At 38.1% G+C, this 24330-nt stretch overlaps 1 protein-coding gene across 6 annotated transcripts in view; it reads right to left on the bottom strand.

Annotated features, from left to right (window-relative positions):
* Nucleotides 1-24330, bottom strand: part of DIAPH2 (diaphanous related formin 2) — a 1085411-nt gene that overhangs the window by 397850 nt on the left and 663231 nt on the right. The window lies entirely within an intron of this gene.

The raw sequence follows: 24330 nt of genomic DNA, 5'->3' as shown, positions 1-24330 counted from the left end.
TTTTATTAAATATCCTCCAATTTACAGTGACAAGAGCATTCAATTGATAATACCTATAGGCTTCCAAGTCTTCCTGAGCCATTCTTTTTTTCAACTATTAAAAGATGTAAACATTCTGGGGTTGGACCATAATTATATATTTTAGCTCTTCCTTCTCTTAGTTCTTAGAAAATGTATAATCTGCCTGGTAAAATCTAAGCATTTGGGTTTCATATTGTTCCTTAAGTGTTTTTTTTATCTGTAAATCTCCTTAATAAGAATGTTAAGTTCCTCTAGAGCAGACCCATCACCTTTTTCTCACCAAACGTATTATACTCAGTCCTCATTAAAAGTTCTTCCTATTTATCTCTGATGCTAGATATGAGTTTGCCAATAAAATTATGCTCAAGCCACCATGAGATTCTCCTCTGCAGATGGTCTGTATGTTACTAGTAACATGATATTCACAAGAGAGAATCAAGAAAGACATCTTCAGGTTTGTTTGTTTGTTTTTTTAAACCTTAACTGTGTAAAATGACAATAGACTATGGGAGTTGAGTTTGGCCTATAAGGAATAAAGTATCTTCAAGGTATAAACACACATGGCCCATTTTTATACTGCAGAAGTAGAGAAAATATAGACTATAAAGTTGCCATTTCTAGTGAATATGAGTGAGTAGTAATAAAATTTTCGATACACTAGACATGACTGGGAAGATAATTAGAAAATCAGGAAAGGCCAATTAATCAGAGTTCAGTTAAAGTAGGTGTTCATAAAACATGATATGTATCTTAAATATGTATATTTTAACTGAAAATGTAAATAATATTCATTCGACAATCTTTTTTTTTTAAGATTTTGTTTATTTGACAGAGAGGTGGGGAGGGAAAGAGAGAGAACACAAGCAGGGGGATCAGCATAGGGCGAGGGAGAAGCACACTCTCTACTGAGCAGGGAGCCTGATGCTGGGCTTGATCCCAAGACGCTGGGATCATGACCTGAGCCAAAGGCAGATACTTAACCAAATGAGCCACCAGGCACCCCATCATTTGTCAATCGTTTTGATGTAGAAGTAAAGTATTCTCTTTGAGTTAGGGTACTCTGATTGCTTCTCTGCAGAGGCCCACTTGCATATACACCACATCTAAATCAGTTTCTAGACTAGTTTCTAGAGCTTAAATATGTTCATGAAGCAATCTGAGTTCAAAGGATTTTAGAGTTGGCTTCTATCTTTTAAGTCTGTTTGCCCACACCTGATTAGATAGCACATTTAAGCTGACTATCAAGCATTTCCAAAGCATCCAACAAAGTTTTCATAAAAAAATGGTGTATCTTAAAAAAACCAAACAAACAACAGTTTCTTGGTTTTACATAACGTTTAACTGAAGGACATAATTTTTTTAAATATATTTTTTTTATTTGTTCATGAGAGACACAGAGAGAGGGGCAGAGACATAGGCAGAGAGAGAAGCAGGATCCCTGTGGGGAGCCTGATGCAAGACTTGATCCCAGAACCCTGGGATCATGAACTGAGCCAAAGGCCGACGCTCCACTACTGAGCCACTCAGGGGTTCCAATTGAAGGACATATTTGCACCAAGCACAAGTGGCATATTATAGGAGGTTTAGAATATAATCACTATATATTCATGGTAAGCCAAGATCTCAAGATCTCAAATGTTAAGAAGAGATGTGCCAAGGTATACTTTGAGGATACCTTACTAGCTGCAAGCACTCAGAATATTCTGGGCATCAGTCAACACCTTACATCTAGTAAAGTGTAAGCACTGATTTCTCAGACAACTTAGTTACGAGAAGGTGGGCTAAGAGAATCTCTACCATAAAGATGATAGAAATGACAGAGACTCCACGAAGAGATGCATCCTTTATGAATCCCTTACTGAGATCATTTTCAATTCCTAGAATATTCCAGTATTTAAATTGGGAATTTTGTTTTTTTTTTTTGTTTTTTGTTTTGTTTTTTTTAATTTTTATTTATTTATGATAGTCACAGAGAGAGAGAGAGGCAGAGACACAGGCAGAGGGAGAAGCAGGCTCCATGCACCGGGAGCCCGACGTGGGATTCGATCCCGGGTCTCCAGGATCGCACCCTGGGCCAAAGGCAGGCGCCAAACCGCTGCGCCACCCAGGGATCCCCCAAAATTGGGAATTTTATAAGGAAAATATTTTCTAAAATTTTTTTTTAATTTTTATTTATTTATGATAGTCACAGAGAGAGAGAGAGAGAGAGAGGCAGAGACATAGGCAGAGGAAGAAGCAAGCTCCATGCACCGGGAGCCCCATGTGGGATTCGATCCCGGGTCTCTAGGATCGCGCCCTGGGCCAAAGGCAAGCGCCAAACCACTGTGCCACCCAGGGAGCCCAATATTTTCTAAAATTAATGACTCATGTAAGGATTAAGATGCCACTGTTGTTGGAGCTCATCTAATCTTAGAAACTCTATTCCTCTATCAAATATAAGTTGAATAACTAGGAGACAACACAGCATATTTCCCTCAAAAGATATTAAGGCAAATAATAATTCAGCTAGAAATAATTTATTTCATTCATCAACACATACCAAAATTCAAGGAAATAAAAGCGACACATATGCAAAGCATTTCTATTTAACAATCCTCCCCTCAAGAATAAAAGAATAAAATGAGTTTGTTGTTAGATCTGCACACAATTAGAGGGAAGTAGGATCATTAGAGGTAGAAAGTGGTTTATTGATGGGCCTCATTGTTCTCAGTCCATAAACGAAACCAGTTTGCTCCTAATGACCTCCTTAATTTTGACAGTGCTAAATTACAGTTGGGTATCTAATAATCTCAATCTTTGCCTTATTTTATTAAAGGATAAAAAGATTAATTAGATAGTAAGTGAACTTACAATATTTAAAGAAAGACCATATCATAATTTTACTGACTAAAGCCTGTGGTGAGTACCAAGATACCTTTGTCACTACAGTCTAATTGAAAACCTTGAAATGTTGAAAACTGCTATTTTCAGAAACTGACAAATAACTATTGAGGTAACACCACATCCCAAATAAATTGAATATCATTATATTTTATATTTATTAAAAGTCTAATCAGGTTACAAAATAGTTGCTTTTTATGATGACATGATATTCTATCTGATATTTGAGACTAATTTAATCCTTAGGGTTTTCATTTCATTTTAAACTAAAAAGGATAATAGTTATAGTTGCCAATAATTTTCCTTACTTTGACCTGGACCCACCATCTGTTTTTTGAAACAAAAAACAAAACACAAAACAAAACCTCCCCAAACCTCAGAAATATATAACTGTTGCTTCCTAAACTGCTAAGGCTGAAATTCAAATGTACAGTTGACCCTACAGATCAAACTACTAAACTACAAGGAGTTCAGTGTTAGCATAAAGCTGTTGTTCATACATACTGCGACACTACTAATTTAATTCAGAACAAATATGGGTTTTATTACATTTTAGGGAAAATTCATTAGATATCAGTTATATACTAAACAGTAAAAAGTAGAGAGACAATATGCAAGATATCAAGAATGGTACTTCTAATGACCTATTTTAATTAATGTTTGTGGGAATGGTAGGCCAATAAATGAAAACATATCAGAAAATAAATGCAAAATTAACAATGTTTGAACTTAAAATAATCAAACCATGGTGACTCTAATAGTAGGGAAAATCTATCATTTTTTATCCAAAAGTTGATGGATGCTAAAATATTCCCAGAAAACATAAGATCATAGAAGTTTATTTGAATCACTCACATTTGAGAACATAAGAAAAATATTAGTGTGCTGAAATTTAAGGAAGGAGAATTGGAAATGATTCTATAATCATTAAGTAGACACTGAGATAAACTGTCTAGAATTTATAGTAAAAAAATGAACCATATGTATACTAATAAAACTATTAAAAATAGCAGACATTATAAAAGATGAAAAATTCACTTTAGACTCAGAACTGAGGAAAACTCAAGGGCAAGAGCAAAACTAAAATCCTTTTGCACTTTAACAAAATAAAAGCCACAAAATAAAGTATAACCTCCAGGCAATTCTCTCTCAAGAATTCAGCGGTCACATTATACTAGCACTATGCTTTATTCTTTATTATAAGCTCCTAAGTGAATTAAGACTGATATTATATGACCTTCAGATCTTCCTTTAAAAATTATAATATCATGTGTGTTAAAATGAATTTAGGAGAAACTCGAGAGGTGATGCAATTTCAATATGTATTCTTAGAATTAAAAATTGACTTTAACTACTATATATGGGTTAATCCACTTTGGTTGGGAGTATTTTGTCATTCAAGAACACATTTTCATTTATTCAATGAACTACATTTTCGTTTTATTCTTCAAATACCAAAATAAACAATAAAATGAAGGAATAAACCTGCATGTGGATGAGACGTTTCTCTAAAATGATAATTGATTCAATGCACTACAAACTTTGTAAAATAAATGTATATAGTACTTTGATACTGTTGGAATATCTTCATCTAAATATAAATTCTTTGGTACAAAGCCCAGTTCAATTTTCATTGTAGCTCTTTAGAATAAAGAGAAAGACATTTAATGTCAATCATTTGTGCACTTTATAGAGTCCGCTCATTTAATAAGCACCTTCTCAGAAATAAAAAAAAAATGTGAGGGGAGCAAAATCATTTTAATTGTGGGAGAAGGTTAATACTGTAACTTTGGACAAAACTTTGAGCAAGAAATTCCAGTGACTACCAGAAGAATTAATTACTTTATTTTTAAACAAAAGCATATTACTTAACTGCCTTTCTGTTGAATCAAGTATTTTTGTGTATAGCAGAGTAATCTTTGAGTAGATATATTAGGAAAAGATTTAGCTAATAAATTCTATATCAACCAACACACTCAGAGAGCAGAGTGTCTGCTATACAGACAAATCTCAACATCTGTGCAGACAGTATTTTTAATTGAACTAGATTCTATGAAGTTTAGGAAAGTTGTATTTCATCTTTGTTTAGCTGCAAGATGAATTTATTATTTATTTGACCCAAGTTCAACATGAGAAATAATAGGTAGATAGATATTGATTAGGTCAAACGATACCTAATTGTAATTTTATAGGTCAAAATGGTTGTGTATCAGCAATTACATGTGTTTTGACCTACAACTTCAAATCCATATCCTCTAAGAGCACTTTAGGTATTAGAAATGGCAGTAACATTTGCAATGGATGCATTTTTACAGAAAACTAAGACTTTATTTTTTTATTTTTATTTTATTATATTTTTTCGAAAACTAAGACTTTAGTCAAAGACCTATATCAATATAATTAGGTCATTTCCCCCCCCCCCCTTTTTTTTGTGGAAACCAGAATTTCAACTAAAGATGAGACAAGCAAACACTCATATGAGTTCTATAACCAAATATAAAAGACAACAGCAGCAACAACAAAAATCTATTGAATTTTTTTTTACAGTATTTGTTGGCTATATAAATGGACTATGTGGCAAATATATATAAACATACATACCTGTTAATTATTATTCACTTGAAAATCAAGGACAGTGAACACCTTTTTTCTATATATCAGATTAGTTACAAACATGAATATATTTTAAACAGCATTTAACAATAACGAAAAAACTAATTTTATAGGAACTGTTTGCAATGGGTAAAGCTCTATGATGATAGCAAATGAGTAAGGTTTGAGGCCACAAGCCACAAAGAGTTTTGAAACATTCAGAACTGGCTCAGCTTGTTAGCACAGTTATCTCTCTGTAACCATGCCAAGTGCCACAAAGTGCCTCTCTTCCCAGCTACCATCTGTTCCCATACCACCATCCCTACTCTCACCTCATCCCCATTGGAGAATATCTACTTCTGCCCCTCCCTGTTATGTCATTCCACTGTAATTATTATCTGTTTGGTGGAGGAGCAGATGGAGGAACAGAAGTGTTTATTGGTAAACCTACATTCTTCAGATTGTTGCTCTATTTGCTCTCCTCAAAACCTAAGTTAAAAAAAAATAACATTAAAAGTCATCTTAGATATTTTTTTTCTTTTCCTTCTAAAATTTGTGAGCATTGATAAGGTCTTTCTTGAAAAGACGGCTTGTCAGAATGAAACTTATGTGCACTCAGGTTTTTATTTTTTAAATTTTTTTTGAGATTTTATTTATTCATGAGAGACACAGAGAGTTAGAGATATAGGCAGGGGGAGAAGCAGGCTCCCTGGAAGGAGCTAGATGTGGGACTCAATCCCAGGATCCTGGGATCATGACCTGAGCCAAAGGCAGATGCTCAATCACTGAGGCACCAAGGTGCCACTATTCAGGTTTCTAAAAATGGAACTTTGACTTCTCTAGCTGGGAGTACAAAAGTAGCAAAATCCTACGAGGAAGGACTGAATTGAACTACTTTCAACAAAGGATAGCAAAGGAGATAACATTTTGACAAAAGGTGAGGTCCATCTGGGAAGAAGAAAAATGCCTTACCTAACAAATGTGGTTGGACAATAAATATAGGTGTAATTTTTTACACCCAGTGTTTCTAATGCAAATAATCTCAAAACATACACTCCCCTTCCAACCACAAAAGGAAAATATTCCTGAGAACGTACTGAATTACTGCTGTGATTTCACATGACTGTTGAGAGACCTATTTTCAGTTCTAATTTGTCCTTGCCAATCTTTTAAGTGGCCTATAATGCTCAACAATGAGTATTTTGCATATAACAAATCTGTTGCATTCTGACATCTATAAAAGATAATCGGTTGGTGAGCAAGATGAAAAATGATGTTGCAGAAATATGAAAAGTCTAGCTTGGGATAAAAATAAAGCTACAACAATGAGTGAGAATATACCTTCACCAGGGCAGTTTCTCTTTAGAGCTCTACTTCCACTTTTGCAACACTGCTATTCCTCAAGGAAAAAAAAGAAAGAAAGAAAGAAAGAAAGAAAGAAAGAAAGAAAGAAAGAAAGAAAGAAAAACTAGAAGGGGGCGGGGCAAGATGGTAGAGGAGTAAGGTCCTCAACTCTCCTGCCCCACCAACTTACATAGGATAACTTTCAAATCATCCTGAACATCTACGAATTCGACCTGAGATTTAAAGAGCTGGAATTCTCAGCTGGAATGCTAGAGAGAGAAGGTTTTTCCTTCTAACAAGGTAGGAAGGCGGGAAAAAAAATAAAATAAAAAAGGAATCAAGAGAGGGAGGGTCCCCGCGAGGAGCCGGGCTAAGACCAGCAGCTAAAGCCTCTGGGACAGGAAAGCTCAGCCCCTGAGAAATAGGAACTTTAAAAATCTGTACCGGATTCTTCCCGAGCAGAAAAGCACTTGGCAGGGAAATCAGGCAGGATCACAGGAGGGGCAGTGAAGCCTCCAGGTTCCCGGGGTCGCTATCAGAGGAAGTGCACCCCAGGGAGGGGGAGCGCACCACACACGGCGGCCAAGCACAGTAAAGGGCTGGAGCGTGCACCCGGCAGGGCCTTGAGAGAAGCTCAGGTGGCAGCTCTGGGCGGAGGGGGCTGAGCGGCCCCAGGAGCCCGATTCAGACAGTGCAGGCACCAGATCCCAGGGCGCTGGGGGAAACAGCTCAGAATCCTACACTCCCCCCCAGTACAGGCAGAGGCGGGGAGGGCACAGGACACCGGGGACTCTCCTGCCCCCAGGTGCCCCCAAGCTGTGCAAATCAACGCCCCCCACCCCCGGAGCATCCAGGCCAGTGGACTAGGAGACTGTGGTAGTTACTGTGGGAGCTGACTCCAGAGCTGGAGAGCTGGCCGCTGCCATTGTTGTTGTTCCTCCTTGCATCACCCTGTGCTCGAGACAGAGCGGGGCCCCCAGGGAACAGGGGCCTCACAGGACAAACGGCTCCAATTGAGCCCTGCAAACATCTGAGACTCAGCACAGCAGGCCTCTCCCCCAGAAGATCAGGTGGAAGGACAGGGGAAGAGCAAGTTTTTGGCCGAACAGTGCTAGACAGCTCCAGGGGAAGGTGAGGGATTTACAGTATAGGACCAGAGGGTACCCCTCCTTTTAGTTTTTCTCCTTTTTCCATTACAACTCCTTTTTACATCAGATTATAAATTTCCAATTTTTTTTCTCTTTTCCCACCTTAACTACAATATTTTAACACCTCTTTACTTTTACATTTCTTCCTTTTTGACTTTCATATGTCTACAACTACAGGTCTTACACATATTTTCCACTTCTAGATTCCCTTCAACATACTCAACTTAATTTGGGGCGATATACAAGATATTTCTGTTTTGTTTTGTTTTTTGTTTTATCTGCCTAATTTTGTTCTACAATGGTGGAAGTTAGTACCTTCTAAACATGACCAGCATGCACCCAGAACCAAGTGGTATACCATGTTGGTTCATTCTATGAGATTATATTATCTCTTCATTCCAACTCTTCTGCCCTCTTTTATCTCATTTAAATTTTGATGGTCAATGTTGGGGCTCTCTACAAGTATTGCTGGTTTATATAAATTTGGGTCTGAGCATCTTCTAACATACAGAACTTAATATACTCAGCCACAAGAGGATCACCCTCTAGGAGCCGCAGGTAGACTACATTCTCCCTCCACTATAACTTCGTCACCACCAACATCTCCCAAACCCCTCCTTTTTCTCTTCTCTTTCTTTTTTCCTCTTTACTTTTTTTTTCACTTTTTTTTTCTTCTTCTTTGGTATTCCTGGCCTTTTATTTTTTACTAATTTGTTTTAAATTTTATTTTTGACTTTATTGGTCCTTTTGTTTTATTTCATTCTGATCTTTGTTTGCAATTTCTGGTCTCTGACCTCTTTGGAATCATCTAGGGTTAAATTTACTTAGGTTATAATTGTTATTCTTGACTCAGCCCACTCATACAGCCACTTTGCACTGACCAAAATGATTAGAAGGAAGAACTCATAACAAAAGAAAGAATCTGAAACAGTACTCTCTGCCACAGAGTTACAAAATTTGGATTACAATTTGATGTGAGAAAGCCAATTCAGAAGTACAATTATAAAGCTACTGGTGGCTCTGGGAAAAAAAACATAAAGGATTCTAGAGAATTCATGACTGCAGAATTTATATCAAATCAGGCCAAAATTAAATTAAATCAGATGCAATCCAAACTGGAGGTCCTAACGACAAGGGTTAGTGAGGTGGAAGAAAGAGTGAGCGATATAGAAGAAAAATTGATAGCAAGGAAGGAAGCTGAGGAAAAAAGAGAAACACAATTAAAAGACCATGAAGAAAGGTTAAGGAAAATAAATGATTGCCTCAGAAGGAAGAATCTATGTATAATTGGGGTTCCAGAGAGTGCCAAGAGGGACAGAGAGCCAGAAAGCATATTTGAACAAATCATAACTGAGAACTTCCCTAATTTGGAGAGGGAAACAGGCATTCAGATCCAGGAGATAGAGAGGTTTCCCCCAAAATCAATAAAAAACCTTTCAACACCTAGACATTTAGGAGTGAAATTTGCAAATTCCAAAGATAAACAGAAAATCCTTAAAGCAGTGAGAGACAAGAAATTCTTAACTTATAAGGGGAGAAATATTAGATTAACAGCAGACCTCTCCACAGAGACCTGGCAGGCCAGAAAAGGCTGGCAGGATATATTCAGGGTACTAAATGATAAGAACATGCAACCAAGAATACTTTTTCTAGCAGGGCTCTCAATCAGAATAGAAGGAGAGAAAAAGAGCTTCCAAGAGAGGCAGAAACTGAAAGAATATGAAAGCACTAAACCCACTCTGCAAGAAATATTAAGGAGCATCCTGTAAAAGAAAGAGGGAGCCCAAAGAAATAATCCACAAATACAGGAACTGGAGAAAGAACAGCAAATAAAACTTACACCAAGGAGTAAAAATGACTTAATAAAGATTCGAGCAGAACTCAATGAAATAGAGACCAGAAGAACTACAGAACAGATGAACAAAACCAGGAGTTGGGTCTTTCAAAGAGTTAATAAGATAGATAAACCATTAGCCAGCCTTATTAAAAAGAAAGAAAAGACTCAAATTAATAAAATCATGTATGAAAGAGGAGAGATCACAACCAATACCAAGGAAATAGAAATGATTTTAAAAACATATTATGAGAAGTTATACGCCAATAAAACAGGCACTCTAGAGGAAATGGACACATTTCTGGAGAACCACAAATTACCAAAACTGGAACAGGAAGGAATAGAAAACCTGAACAGGCCAATAACCAGGGAGGAAATTGAAGCAGTCATCAAAAACCTCCCAAGACACAAAAGTCCAGGGCCAGATGGTTTCCCAGGGTAATTCTATCAAACGTTTAAAGAAGAAATAATACCTATTCTGCTAGAGCTGTTCCAAAGGATAGAAAGGTACAGAATACTTCCAAACTCGTTTTATGAGGACAGCATCACCTTAGTTCCAAAACCAGACAAAGACTACAACAAAAAGGAGAATTACAGACCAATATCCCTGATGAACACAGATGCAAAATTTCTCAACAACATACTAGCCAATAGGACCCAACAATGCATTAAGAGGATTACTCACTATGACCAAGTGGGATTTATCCCCATGAGGCAAGGATGGTTCAATATGTGTTAAAAAAATCAAGTGATAGATCATATCAACAAGAAAAAAAAACAAGAACCATATGATCCTCTCCATAGATGCAGAGAAAGCATTTGACAAAATACAGCATCCATTCTTGATCAAAACTCAGAGTGTAGGGATAGAGAGAACATTCCTCAGCATCTTAAAAGCCATCTATGAAAAGCCCACAGCAAATATCATTGTCAATGACAAACACTGGGAGCCTTTCCCAAAAGATCAGGAACACCACAGGATGTCTACTCTCATCAAAGCTATTCAACATAGTATTAGAAGTAGTAGCCTCAGCAACCAAACAAAAAGAAAAAAAAAAAAGGCATTCAAATTGGCCAAGAAGAAGTCAAACTCTCCCTCTTCGCCGATGACATGATACTCTACATAGAAAACCCAAAAGACTCCACCCCAAGATTGTTAGAACTCATACAGCAATTTGGCAGTGTGGCAGGATACAAAATCAATGCCCAGAAATCAGTGGCATTTCTATACACTAATAATGAGACTGAAGAAAGAGAAATTAAGGAGTTAATCCCACTTACAATTGCAACCCAAAGCATAAGATACCTAGGAATAAACCTAACCAAAGTGGTAAAGGATCTATACCCTAAAAACTATAGAACCCTTCTGAAAGAAATGGAGGAAGACACAAAGAAATGGAAAAATATTCCATGCTCATGGATTGGCAGAATTAATATTGTGAAAATGTCAATGTTACCCAGGGCAATATACACATTCAATGCAATCCCTATCAAAATACCATGGACTTTCTTCACAGAGTTGGTAACAAATCATCTTAAGATTTGTGTGGAATCAGAAAAGACCCCGAATAGCCCGGGGAATATTGAAAAAGAAAACCAGAGCTGGGGGCATCACAATGCCAGATTTCAGGTTGTACTACAAAGCTGTGGTCATCAAGACAGTGTGGTACTGGCACAAAAACAGACACATAGGTCAATGGGACAGAATAGAGAACCCAGGAATGGGCCCTCAACTCTGTGGTCAACTAATATTTGACAAGGCAGGAAAGACCATCCATTGTAAAAAGGACAGTCTCTTCAATAAATGGTGCTGGGAAAATTGGGCAGCCTCGTGGAGAAGTATAAAACTACACCATTCTCTTACACCATATACAAATATAAACTCAAAATTGATGAAAGATCTAAATGTGAAACAAGAATCTATCAAAATCCTAGAGGAGAATACAGGTAACATCCTTTTTGAACTTGGCCACAGCAACTTCTTACAGGATACATCTATGAAGGTAAGGGAAAGAAAAGCAAAAATGAACTATTGGGACTTCATCAAGATAAAAAGCTTCTGCACAGCAAAAGAAGCAGTCAATAAAACTAAAAGACAACCTACAGAATGGGAGAAGATATTTGCAAATGACCTATCAGATAAAGGACTAGTATCCAAGATCTATAAAGAACTTATGAAACTCAACACTCAGGAAACAAACAATCCAATCATGAAATGGGCGAAAGACATGAACAGAAATTTCACCAAATAAGACATACACATGGCCAAGAAGCACATGAGAAAATGCTCTGTATCACTGGCCATCAGGGAAATACAAATCAAAACCACAAGGTGATACCACCTCACACCAGGGAGAATGGTGAAAATTAACAAGGCAGGAAACCAGAAATGTTGGAGAGGATGTGGAGAAAGGGGAACCCTCTTGCACTGTTGGTGGGAATGTGAACTGGTACAGCCACTCTGGAAAACTGTGTGGAGGTTCCTCGAAGAGTTAAAAATAGACCTGCCCTACAACCCAGCAATTGCACTGCTGGGGATTTACCCCAAGGATACAGATGGAATGAAATGCCGGGACACCTGCACCCCAATGTTAATAGCACCATTTTCCACAATAGCCAAACTGTGGAAGGAGCCTCGGTTTCCATAGACAGATGAATGGATAAAGGAGATGTGGTATATATATAATGGAATATTACTCAGCCATTAGAAACGACGAATACCTACCATTGCTTCAAAGTGGATAGAACTGGTGGGTATTATACTGAATTGAGTATGTCAGTCAGAGAAGGACAAACATCATATGGTTTCATTCATATAGGGATTATAAAAAATAGTGAAAGGGATCATAGGGGAAAGGAGAGAAAATGAGTGGGGAATATCGGAGAGTGTGACAGAACATGAGAGACTCCTAACTCTGAGAAATGGTCAAAGGGTAGTGGAATGGTAGGTGGGCAGGGGGGTGGGGTGCCTGGTGATGGGCACTGAGGGGTGCACTTGACTGGATGAGCACTGGTTCTTATATTATATGTTGGCAAATCGAACTGCAATAAAAAATATACAAAGAAGTCATGGATGCTCTTGTATACGGAATAAATAAGACACTTTTTAAGTAAGGTTATTTCATTTAATTTTAGTAACACCCTCAAAGAAGCAAATGTGATAATTACAGTTATTTTATAGGAGGAAACAGATGTTGGGAGAAGTTATAAAGATGTCTAACATGACACAAGTAGTCACTTGCAGAGTAAGGACTCAAAGCTAGTTCCTATGATTCTAAATCTTATAGTATCCCTTACTCACCTACCTACCCACCAAATACTGCTTTAATCTTTAATAACCCAAATTTTACAAAAACCAGGATTCATATTATTCAGTATCACACAATGTATGTTTCTTATTTTTTTAATGAAAAAGGTAAAAAAAAATAGGATCTTGATTCTTGGGCTATATAAACAAGTTAAAACCAGTATCAGGCCTCCTTAGTAATGCAGCTAATGATTTAAGCAAAACCCAAACCAAAGGTTCTAAATATGCTTTTTCTTGAAAAACCTACAAGATAATCAGGATCATTATTTATTTTCGCATGCCCTGAATCAGACTGATAACTATCATTAATTTTTTGCTACCCTGTCCACTCATGTTTTACAATTTTATCTACTCTTACCTAGGCTTCACAATGTTAATTCACATGGCATTTTTGGGGATGCCTGGGTGGCTCAGTGGTTGAGCTTCTGCCTTTGACTCAAGGCATGATCCTGGGGTCCTGGGTCAAGTTCTGCCCTGGGTTCCCTGCATGGAGCCTGATTCTCCTTCTGCCTGTGTCTCTGCCTCTCTCTGTGTGTCTGTCATGAATAAACAAAGTCTTTAAAAAATGGCATATTTGATGCTCAATGGGATATTTTTTACACAGTAGAAGAGGGAATAAGGAAGGGAATGACATTATTTCATGCCGGATTAATAATGCTTAAGGATTTTAGAACTAAAATGTATCATTCCATGGAAGGGTACAATCCCAGGACATTATTTTAGTAATGTTGAAATGGTTGCAGATTTTCTTGCCTTGTCATCAAATATGGAGGTTGACTGATAATCCTTTAGGCCAATTGTTCTAAGTGTTTATGGATCTCTGGTTTGTTAGGTTTTCTTTCTCAGTGAAATCTATGTTTTATACTAGAAGAGTATTGATATCCGTATACACAAGGGGAAATATTCAGAATTTCACATTTGATTAGATCCAAACTAATACGGTTTACAAAGTGAAAAGCTTCACATTCAAGCTGTTAGGTAACAGTGTACAAATATTAGATGACACTACATATTTACAAAATGTTAGATTGCAAAGTAGCTCTCTAACTGTGTTATGCAAAGAATTGGAAGAAAAACAGAAAATTGGATTTCTATAAAGTCTGGTGTTGAGTTAGGGGAATGGTACACAGGAGTGGAATTCATATGTTTTGAGTGTACAGCATGGCAGTGGCTGGGAAGTGGGATATAGGAGTCAGGAGAGAAAAATCATTTGTTAGATGGTAATTCCAACCCTAAGGACACATCTAAAAGTTATACTTTAATGGCCAATATGACCCAAGGCTGTCCAACATCTTAATTCCTTGCTCACAAAGGAATTTCAATTTAGTCTACCAAAGGATTCACCTCCTTTATCTATCTCTTACCCATACCAGCCTAGAACCATGTCCCCGATTCTATAACGGAAAATAAAGAAGAAATACAATTGTTACACGGTTGTTTGTTTTGTTTTGAGGTACACATATATTCCAGAAGGTAAGAAAAATGACCATCGAGATAATTCCTTTTACATAAAACAGAATATTACCCATACTTTCATCTCACCTTGTGCAAATAAAAAAAATAAAAACATTACTTTCCACATGGAGCTAGGGGGAGGTCAGTATCTCATTTAATTAAGTAGATACATAATATTTGTCCAAATAAAGCAAAATAGGATTAAAATAAGATAATATTCAGTAATATATAAGATTGTAGATTCACTCTATGTTTATCTGCTTTTTGTATAATTTTAATCCCTCTTTCACGAGCCTCTTTTAACAAAACAGTATTTCAGTTTGTCAAAGATAAAGTGCACTGTATATTGATTTCACTGTCTTGTCCATTTGCTTTACCAACAGGGACAGAACAAAATTTTAAGATTAGAGTGCTTCATAACAAGTCCAGCCCAAAGTAGCTCCTGACCTCATCAGAGTTTAATGAGACATTCAATCTAAGAAATATATTTAATGACATTTTGGGATCATGCTTAATGAAGCAGGTATCTACAGAAGCTCTAGATTGCAACAGTGTTCTTATAATCTGTGAAGAATAGGGCAGGAGAATGTCATCAATCATTTGGGACAAATTGGCACTCTGTGGAATAGAAATTGTTGAACCTCAGTAAATCCTGGTCTCAATCATGGCCCTGAACTGGTTTCTTGTTATGTCAGTATCATAAAATAGTTTGCACATGTCCATGTTAATTCCATAAATCAGCATCTCATCAGTGTCATAACCACATAACAACAGACAGTGTTTGTGAAAACCCAGAATGAACAAAACCCAGGACAAATACAATGTTAGAAAAGTAAAGTAGAAAATAGTGAGATTTTCCTATATAAAAAAGGAAAGTGTGGCATGTCTAAAAAATACTAAGAGCTATACTAGTGAAGAACAGACTTCTGTTCAAATCATATTGAAAGGATGATAAATGTACATACAGATAGGATGTAGTTAGCCTATAATAACAGTTCTTTTAATATTTTATTTATTTATTAATGAGAGACATACAGAGAGATAGAGAGGCAGAGACACAGGCAGAGGGAGAAGCAGGCTCCATGCAGGCAGCCCGACTTGGGACTTGATCCTGGGTCTCCAGGAGCAGGCCCTGGGCTGAAGGCGGCGCTAAACTGCTGAGCAACCTGGGTTGCCCATAATAACAGTTCTGATGGACCTATAAACTCAATTGGTATCTATGATTAAAAATCAAGTTATTTTACTACAAAGTTAAATAAGTTGAAAGTACATTACTATTTGCAAATACAAATATTCTAAATCACAGGTATAATTCTTGATAAGATTTGCGACAATTATAAGCATACATCAAGAATTAAACAGAAAATGGAGGAGGGGCAAGATGGCGGAAGAGTAGGGTCCCCAAATCACCTGTCCCCACCAAATGACCTAGATAACCTTCAAATCATCCTGAAAATCTACGAATTCGGCCTGAGATTTAAACAGAGAACAGCTGGAATGCTACAGTGAGAAGAGTTCACGCTTCTATCAAGGTAGGAAGACGGGAAAAAAGAAATAAAGACACAAAAGGCCTCCAAGGGGGAGGGGCCCCGCGAGGAGCCGGGATAAGGCCAGGGCGAGTGTCCCCAGGACAGGAGAGCCCCATCCCGGAGGAGCAGGAGCTGCACCAACCTTCCCGGGCGGAAAGGGGCTGGCAGGGAGTTAGAGCAGGACCCCAGGAGGGCGGGGATGCCCTCAGGCTCCCTGGACACTAACAGACGCCTGCACCCCAGGAAGAGTACGCCACGGCGGTGCTCCCTAAAAGATTGCAGCACCCACAGCTGGACCCGGATCAGCTCGGAGGGGCTCAGGCGGCGGCTCTGCGGAGGGGGCTGCAGGGCGGGAGCATGAATCCAAGAGCGCAGGCCCCAGAGCACAGGGCGCAGGGAAACAGCCCAGGATCCGGCCTCCCCCAGGGACAGGCAGAGGCCGGGAGGGCCCAGGACAGCAAGGACGCTCCTGCCCTGAGCTGAGCAGATCAGCGGCCCCGCCCCCAGAGACTCCAGGCCCTGCAGACGGAGAGACCCGGAGTTACTGCGGGAGCTGAACCCAGGGCTCCAGAGCTGGCCGACGCCACTGTGGTGGTTCCTCCTGGGGCCTGACGGGGTAAACAACCCCCACTGAGCCCTGCACCAGGTAGGGGGCAGAGCAGCTCCCCCAAGAGCTAACACCTGAAAATCAGCACAACAGGCCCCTCCCCCAGAAGACCAGCTAGACTGACAAGTTCCAGGGGAAGTCAAGGGACGTAAAGTATACAGAAACAGAAGATACTCCCCCGTGGTTTTATTTTTTTTTCGTTTTGAATTCTGTTTGCTTCCCTGACCGTTTTTTTTCTTTCCTTCTTTTTCTTTCTCTTTTTCTTCTCTTTTTGTTTTTTTTTCTTCCATTTTCTTTTTTCTTTTTCTCTTTTCTTTCCTTCTTTCTCACCTCTTTTTCTCCTTTTCCCAATACAACTTGTTTTTGGCCACTCTGCACTGAGCAAAATGACTAGAAGGAAAACTTCACCTCAAAAGAAAGAATCAGAAACAGTCCTCTTTCCCACAGAGTTACAATATCTGGATTACAATTCAATGTCAGAAAGCCAATTCAGAACCACTACCATACAGCTACTGGTGGCTCTAGAAAAAAGCATAAAGGACTCAAGAGACTTCATGACTGCAGAATTTAGATCCAATCAGGCAGAAATTAAAAATCAATTGAATGAGATGCAATCCAAACTAGAAGTCCTAACAATGAGGGTTAACGAGGTGGAAGAACGAGGGAGTCACGTAGAAGACAAGTTGATGGAAAAGAGGAAAACTGAGGAAAAAAGAGACAAACAATTAAAAGACCATGAGGATAGATTAAGGAAAATAAACGACAGCCTAAGGAAGAAAAACCTACGTTTAATTGGGGTTCCCGAGGGCGCTGAATGGGACAGAGGGCCAAAATATGTATTTGAACAAATCCTACCTGAAAACTTTCCTAATCTGGGAAGGGAAACAGGCATTCAGACACAGGAAACAGAGAGATCCCCCCCTAAAATCAATAAAAACCGTTCAACACCTCGACATTTAATAGTGAAGCTTGCAAATTCCAAAGATGAGAAGATCCTTAAAGCAGCAAGAGACAAGAAATCCCTGATTTTATGGGGAGGAGTATTAGGGTAACAGCAGACCTCTCCACAGAGACATGGCAAGCAGAAAGGGCTGGCAGGATATATTCAGGGTCCTAAATGAGAAGAACATGCAACCAAGAATACTTTATCCAGCAAGGCTCTCATTCAAAATGGAAGGAGAGATAAAGAGCTTCCAAGACAGGCAGGAACTGAAAGAATATGTGACCTCCAAACCAGCTCTGCAAGAAATGTTAAGGGGGACTCTTAAAATTCCCCTTTAAGAAGAAGTTCAGTGGAACGATCCACAAAAACAAGGACTGAATAGATATCATGATGACACTAAACTCATATCTTTCAATAGTAACTCAGAACGTGAACGGGCTTAATGACCCCATCAAAACGTGCAGGATTTCAGACTGCATAAAAAAGCAGGACCCATCTATTTGCTGTCTACAAGAGACTCATTTTAGACAGAAGGACACCTCCAACCTGAAAATAAAAGGTTGGAGAACCATTTACCATTCTAGTGGTCCTCAAAAGAGAGCAGGGGTAGCCATCCCCATACCAGATAAACTGAAATTTATCCCGAAGACTGTAGTGAGAAATGAAGAGGGACACTATATCAGACTTAAAGGATCTCTCCAACAAGAGGACATTACAATCCTCAATATATATGCCCCGAATGTGGGAGCTCCCAAATATTTAAACCAATTAATAACCAAAGTGAAGAAATACTTAGATAATAATACACTTATACTTGGTGACATCAATCTAGCTCTTTCTATACTAGATAGGTCTTCTAAGCACAGCATCTCCAAAGATACAAGAGCTTTAAATGATACACTGGACCAGATGGATTTCACAGATATCTACAGAACTTTACATCCAAACTCAACTGAATACACATTCTTCTCAAGTGCACAAGGAACTTTCTCCAGAATAGACCACATACTGGGTCACAAATTGGGTCTGAACTGATACCAAAAGACTGGGATCGTCCCCTGCATATTCTCAGACCATAATGCCTTGAAATTAGAACTAAATCACAACAAGAAGTTTGGAAGGACCTCAAACACGTGAAGGTTAAGGACCATCCTGCTAAAAAATGAAAGGATCAACCAGGAAATTACGGAAGAATTAAAAAGATTCATGGAGGCTAATGAGAATGAAGATACAGCCATTCAAAATCTTTGGGATGCAGCAAAAGCAGTCCTGAGGGGGAAATACTTTGCAATACATGCATCCATTCAAAGACGGGAAAGAACTCAAAGACAAAAGCTAACCTTACACATAAAGGAGCTAGAGAAAAAACAGCAGATAGATCCTACACCCAGCAGAAGAAGAGAGTTAATTAAGATTCGAGAGGACTCAACGAAATTGAGACCAGAAGAACTGTGGAACAGATCAACAAAACCAGGAGTTGGCTCTTTCAAAGAGTTAAGAAGATACATAAAACATTAGCCAGCCTTATTAAAAAGAAGAGAGAGAAGACTCAAATTATTAAAATTATGAATTAGAAAGGAGAGATCACTACCAACACCAAGGAAATACAAATGATTGTAAAAACATATTATGAACAGCTAAACGCCAATAAATTAGGCAATCTAGAAGAAATGGATGCATTCCTGGAAAGCCACAAACTACCAAAACTGGAACAGGAAGAAACAGACAACCTGAACAGGCCAATAACCAGGGAGGAAATTGAAGCAGTCATCAAAAACCTCCCAAGACACAAAAGTCCAGGGCCAGATGGCTTCCCAGGGGAATTCTATCAAACGTTTAAAGAAGAAACCATACTTATTCTACTAAAGCTGTTTGGAAAGATAGCAAGAGATGGAGGACTTCCAAATTCGTTCTATGACGCCAGCATCACCTGAGGCCAGCATCACCTGAGGCCAGCATCACCTTAATTCCAAAACCAGACAAAGACCCCACCAAAAAGGAGAATTACAGACCAATATCCCTGATGAACATGGATGCAAAAATTCTCAACAGGATACTAGCCAATAGGATCCAACAGTACCTTAAGAAAATTATTCACCATGACTAAGTAGGTTTTATCCCCGGGACACAAGGCTGGTTCAACACTCATAAAACTCTCCCTCTTTGCTGATGACATGATACTCTACATAGAAAACCCAAAAGCCTCCACCCCAAGATTGCTAGAACTCATACAGCAATTTGGCAGCGTGGCAGGATACAAAATCAATGCCGAGAAATCAATGGCATTTCTTTTTTTTTTTTCTTTTTTTTTTTCCAATGGCATTTCTACACAGTAACAATGACACTGAAGAAAGAGGACTTAAGGAGTCAATCCCATTTACAATTGCACCCAAAAGCATAAGATACCTAGGAATAAACCTAACCAAAGAGGTAAAAGATCTATACCCTAAAAACTATAGAACACTTCTGAAAGAAACTGAGGAAGACACAAAGATATGGAAAAGTATTCCATGCTCATGGATTGGCAGAATTAATATTGTGCAAATGTCAATGTTACCCAGGGCAATTTACACGTTTAATGCAATCCCAATCAAAATACCATGGACTTTCTTCAGAGAGTTAGAACAAATTATTTTAAGATTTGTGTGGAATCAGAAAAGACCCCGAATAGCCAGGGGAATTTTAAAAAAGAAAACCATAGCAGGGGGCATCACTATGCCAGATTTCAGGTTGTACTACAAAGCTGTGGTCTTCAAGACAGTGTGGTACTGGCACAAAAACAGACCCATAGATCAATGGAACAGAATAGAGAACCCAGAAGTAGACCCTGAACTTTATGGTCAACTAATATTCGATAAAGGAGGAAAGACTATCCATTGGAAGAAAGACAGTCTCTTCAATAAATGGTGCTGGGAAAATTGGACATCCACATGCAGAAGAATGAAACTAGACCACTCCCTTGCACCATACCGAAAGATAAACTCAAAATGGATGAAAGATCTAAATGTGAGACAAGATTCCATCAAAATCCTAGGAGAACACAGGCAACACCCTTTTGGAACTCGGCCACAGTAACTTCTTGCAAGATACATCCAAGAAGGCAAAAGAAACAAAAGCAAAAATGAACTATTGGGACTTCATCAAGATAAGAAGCTTTTGCACAGCAAAGGATACAGTCAACAAAACTAAAAGACAACCTACAGAATGGGAGAAGATATTTGCAAATGACGTATCAGATAAAGGGCTAGTTTCCAAGATCTATAAAGAACTTATTAAACTCAACACCAAAGAAACAAACAATCCAATCATGAAATGGGCAAAAGACATGAAGAGAAATCTCACAGAGGAAGACATAGACATGGCCAACACGCACATGAGAAAATGCTCTGCATCACTTGCCATCAGGGAAATTCAAATCAAAACCACCATGAGATACCCCCTCACACCAGTGAGAATGGGGAAAATTAGCAAGGCAGGGAACCACAAATGTTGGAGAAGATGTAGAGAAAGGGGAACCCTCTTGCACTGTTGGTGGGAATGTGGACTGGGACAGCCACTCTTGAAAACTGTTTGGTGGTTCCTCAAAGAGTTAAAAATAGACCTACCCTACAACCCAGCAATTCCAATGTTGGGGATTTACCCCAAAGATTCAGATGCAATGAAACGCTGAACACCTGCACCCCGATGTTTCTAGCAGCAATGTCCACAATAGCCAAACTGTGGAAGGAGCCTCGGTGTCCATCGAAAGATAAATGGATAAAGAAGATGTGGTTTACGTATACAATGGAATATTACTCAGCCATTAGAAACGACAAATACCCACCATTTGCTTGAATGTGGATGGAACTGGAGGGTATTATGCTGAGTGAAGTAAGTCAACTGGAGAAGGACAAACATTATATGTTCTCATTCATTTGGGGAATATAAATAATAGTGAAAGGGAATAGAAGGGAAGGGAGAAGAAATGTGTGGGAAATATCAGAACGGGAGACAAAACATAAAGACTCCTAACTCTGGAAAACGAACTGGGGGTGGTGGAAGGGGAGGAGGGCGGGGTGTAGGGGTGAATGGGTGAAGGGTACTGAGGGGGGCACTTGACGGGATGAGCACTGGGTGTTATTCTGTATGTTGGTAAATTGAACACCAATAAAAAATAAATTTATTATTAAAAAAATTAAAAAAAAACAGAAAATAGTGCAACATTTACATTGAATACATGTTATATAAATAATTCATATTAAAGAGCAAAACACTTGACCTAAATCAGTAAATGGAAAAAGCAAAAAGGAAATGGTAAAATTAATTTAAAACATGGGAAAATATTATCTTTCATTCATTGTCTTAGGTATTTATTTGAAAAGAGGTTACCACTGTATAATTATTGGCACAATTTTTTTTAATTTTTTTTATGATAGTCACACACACAGAGAGAGAGAGGCAGAGACATGGGTAGAGGGAGAAGCAGGCTCCATGCACCAGGATCCCGACGTGGGATTCGATTCCAGGTCTCCAGGATCGCGCCCTGGGCCAAAGGCAGGTGCTAAACCGCTGCGCCACCCAGGGATCCCTGGTACAATTTTTTTTAAAGTCTCATTTTTATTTTTACATTTTGTTGAATTTGGGTGCTCATTTCTTTTCATTACCAGCTGTCTCAATCCCTCTTTGGAAGTAGAAGTAACATAAACAAGTAGATAAAAACTACTGTTTTGAGGTCATGGTGAAACTGATATATAATTGTGTACATTTATACAATCCTCCTGGTAGATACTTTTCTAAAAAATTCAAGAGTAGAAAAATGTTTTCAAGTCTTGGAACATCTCACAGAAATAAATCAAGGAAACATATATATAGTTAAAGAGAGAAATTATAAAATTATTTTAAATAGTGGGGATCCCTGGGTGGCTCAGTGGTTTGGCGCCTGCCTTTGGCCCGGGGCGCCATCCTGGAGTCCCAGGATTGAGTCCCACGTCGGGCTCCTGGCATGGAGCCTGCTTCTCCCTCCTCCTGTGTCTCTGCCTCTCTCTCTCTCTCTCTCTCTCTGTCTATGTCTATCATAAATAAATAAATAAATGTTTAAAAAATTATTTTAAATAGGGAAAGATTAGAGGTCTTTATGTCCTATAGTACAATACAGAATTGATAAAGTTTGGCACATCAATTGGAGTCAAGATTACACATTAAATAAAAATAATTATGAAGAAAATGTAGCAACACTGGAAGAATATCATGCTTTAAAAATACCAAGTGTCATAAACTCACATAAAGAATATATGATTCTATAAACATTCCGCATAGACAGAGTGATGCCAAAAAAAAAAAAAACCCTCAAAAACAGACAAAAAAGTACTGATCAAGTCTTAGATTCTTGATAGAAGAGATAATGAAAAACAACCTTTTATTTTTTTTTTTAAAGATTTTATCTGTTTATTCATGAGCGACACAGAGAGAGAGAGAGAGGCAGAGACAGGCAGAGGGAGAAGCAGGCTCCATGCAGGAAGCCTGATGTGTGATCCCGGGACTCCAGGGATCCCGGGACTCCAGGATCACGCCCTGAGCTGAAGGCAGGCCCTAAACCACTGAGCAGGCTATGTTTCACATTACATTTATATAAAATTGTGTAAAAGATCCCTTTTTGGCAAAAGTAGTTAACAGATAAGGCGAACGTTATCTAATAGTAGCTAATGCATTAATTAGCTACTAAAATAGTAGCTAATTCAAACTAGTATGAAAACACACTGACACCAATTAAGGCAAATTAAATTCTATTTTGAAGTGAAATTTATTCTTACAACCTAAATCACAGAACTGGTTGAGTCCTTGAGAGTTAATCTGCCTTCAAGAAAGTGAATATATAATCAACAAAGATAAATGGGTTTCTATTCTCTTCTTGAGTTCAAGTAAGTTTTTTTTTTTTAAACAGGGACCATATCTTATTTACTATCATATTCTTATCACCTATTATAGTGTTGGCCACAAAGTAAGTTCTGAATGGATGGACAGAGGGATATAAAGAATATTTCTAGAGAAAGACATCAGAAATTTTTCATTTCTATGATGATTAACCCTGGTGGCAAAGTTCTTCCTTTTACAAATTAAAAAAATAATTTCAGTAGGAAAATCACCAGTGCATATAGTTTTGTCTACTAAATATATGGGTAATGGATAATAAGCACAACTTACTGAAAATATTATCTTTGTGTAGCACCTTGAAGTTTAATTAATCAAGTACAAGGCAGAAGGTAAGACAAATCTTACTATTTTAGTTTGATGCATGAAAAAAAAACAATAGGGGTCAAATTCTGGTTCTTCTGCTTCCAAGCTTTCTAACTTTGAGCATGTTAACCTCTCAGTTTTATCACCTATATAATGGAATGATAATGATTCTTACTGTCACGAGGTTGTTGTAAGGATTAAATAAATTCATGTAAAATACTTAGAACATATAAATGTGAGATAAAACCATTATCACTGTTGCCACTCTTGTTATTATTATTGTTGTCACAAACTTCCCATAGACAATCCTAAAAGATGCCCATCTGTGCCTGCTGTAAGAGCAGCTTTCAACCTAACTTGGTTTTATGTTTATAATGTTAAAGTATTTCTTTTTTTTTTTTTTTAATTAATTTTTATTGGTGTTCAATTTACCAACATACAGAAAAACACCCAGTGC

This window comes from Vulpes vulpes, chromosome X (assembly GCF_048418805.1).
Source record: "Vulpes vulpes isolate BD-2025 chromosome X, VulVul3, whole genome shotgun sequence".
Lineage (NCBI taxonomy): Eukaryota > Metazoa > Chordata > Mammalia > Carnivora > Canidae > Vulpes > Vulpes vulpes.
This window is presented reverse-complemented; position numbering and strand designations above follow the sequence as displayed.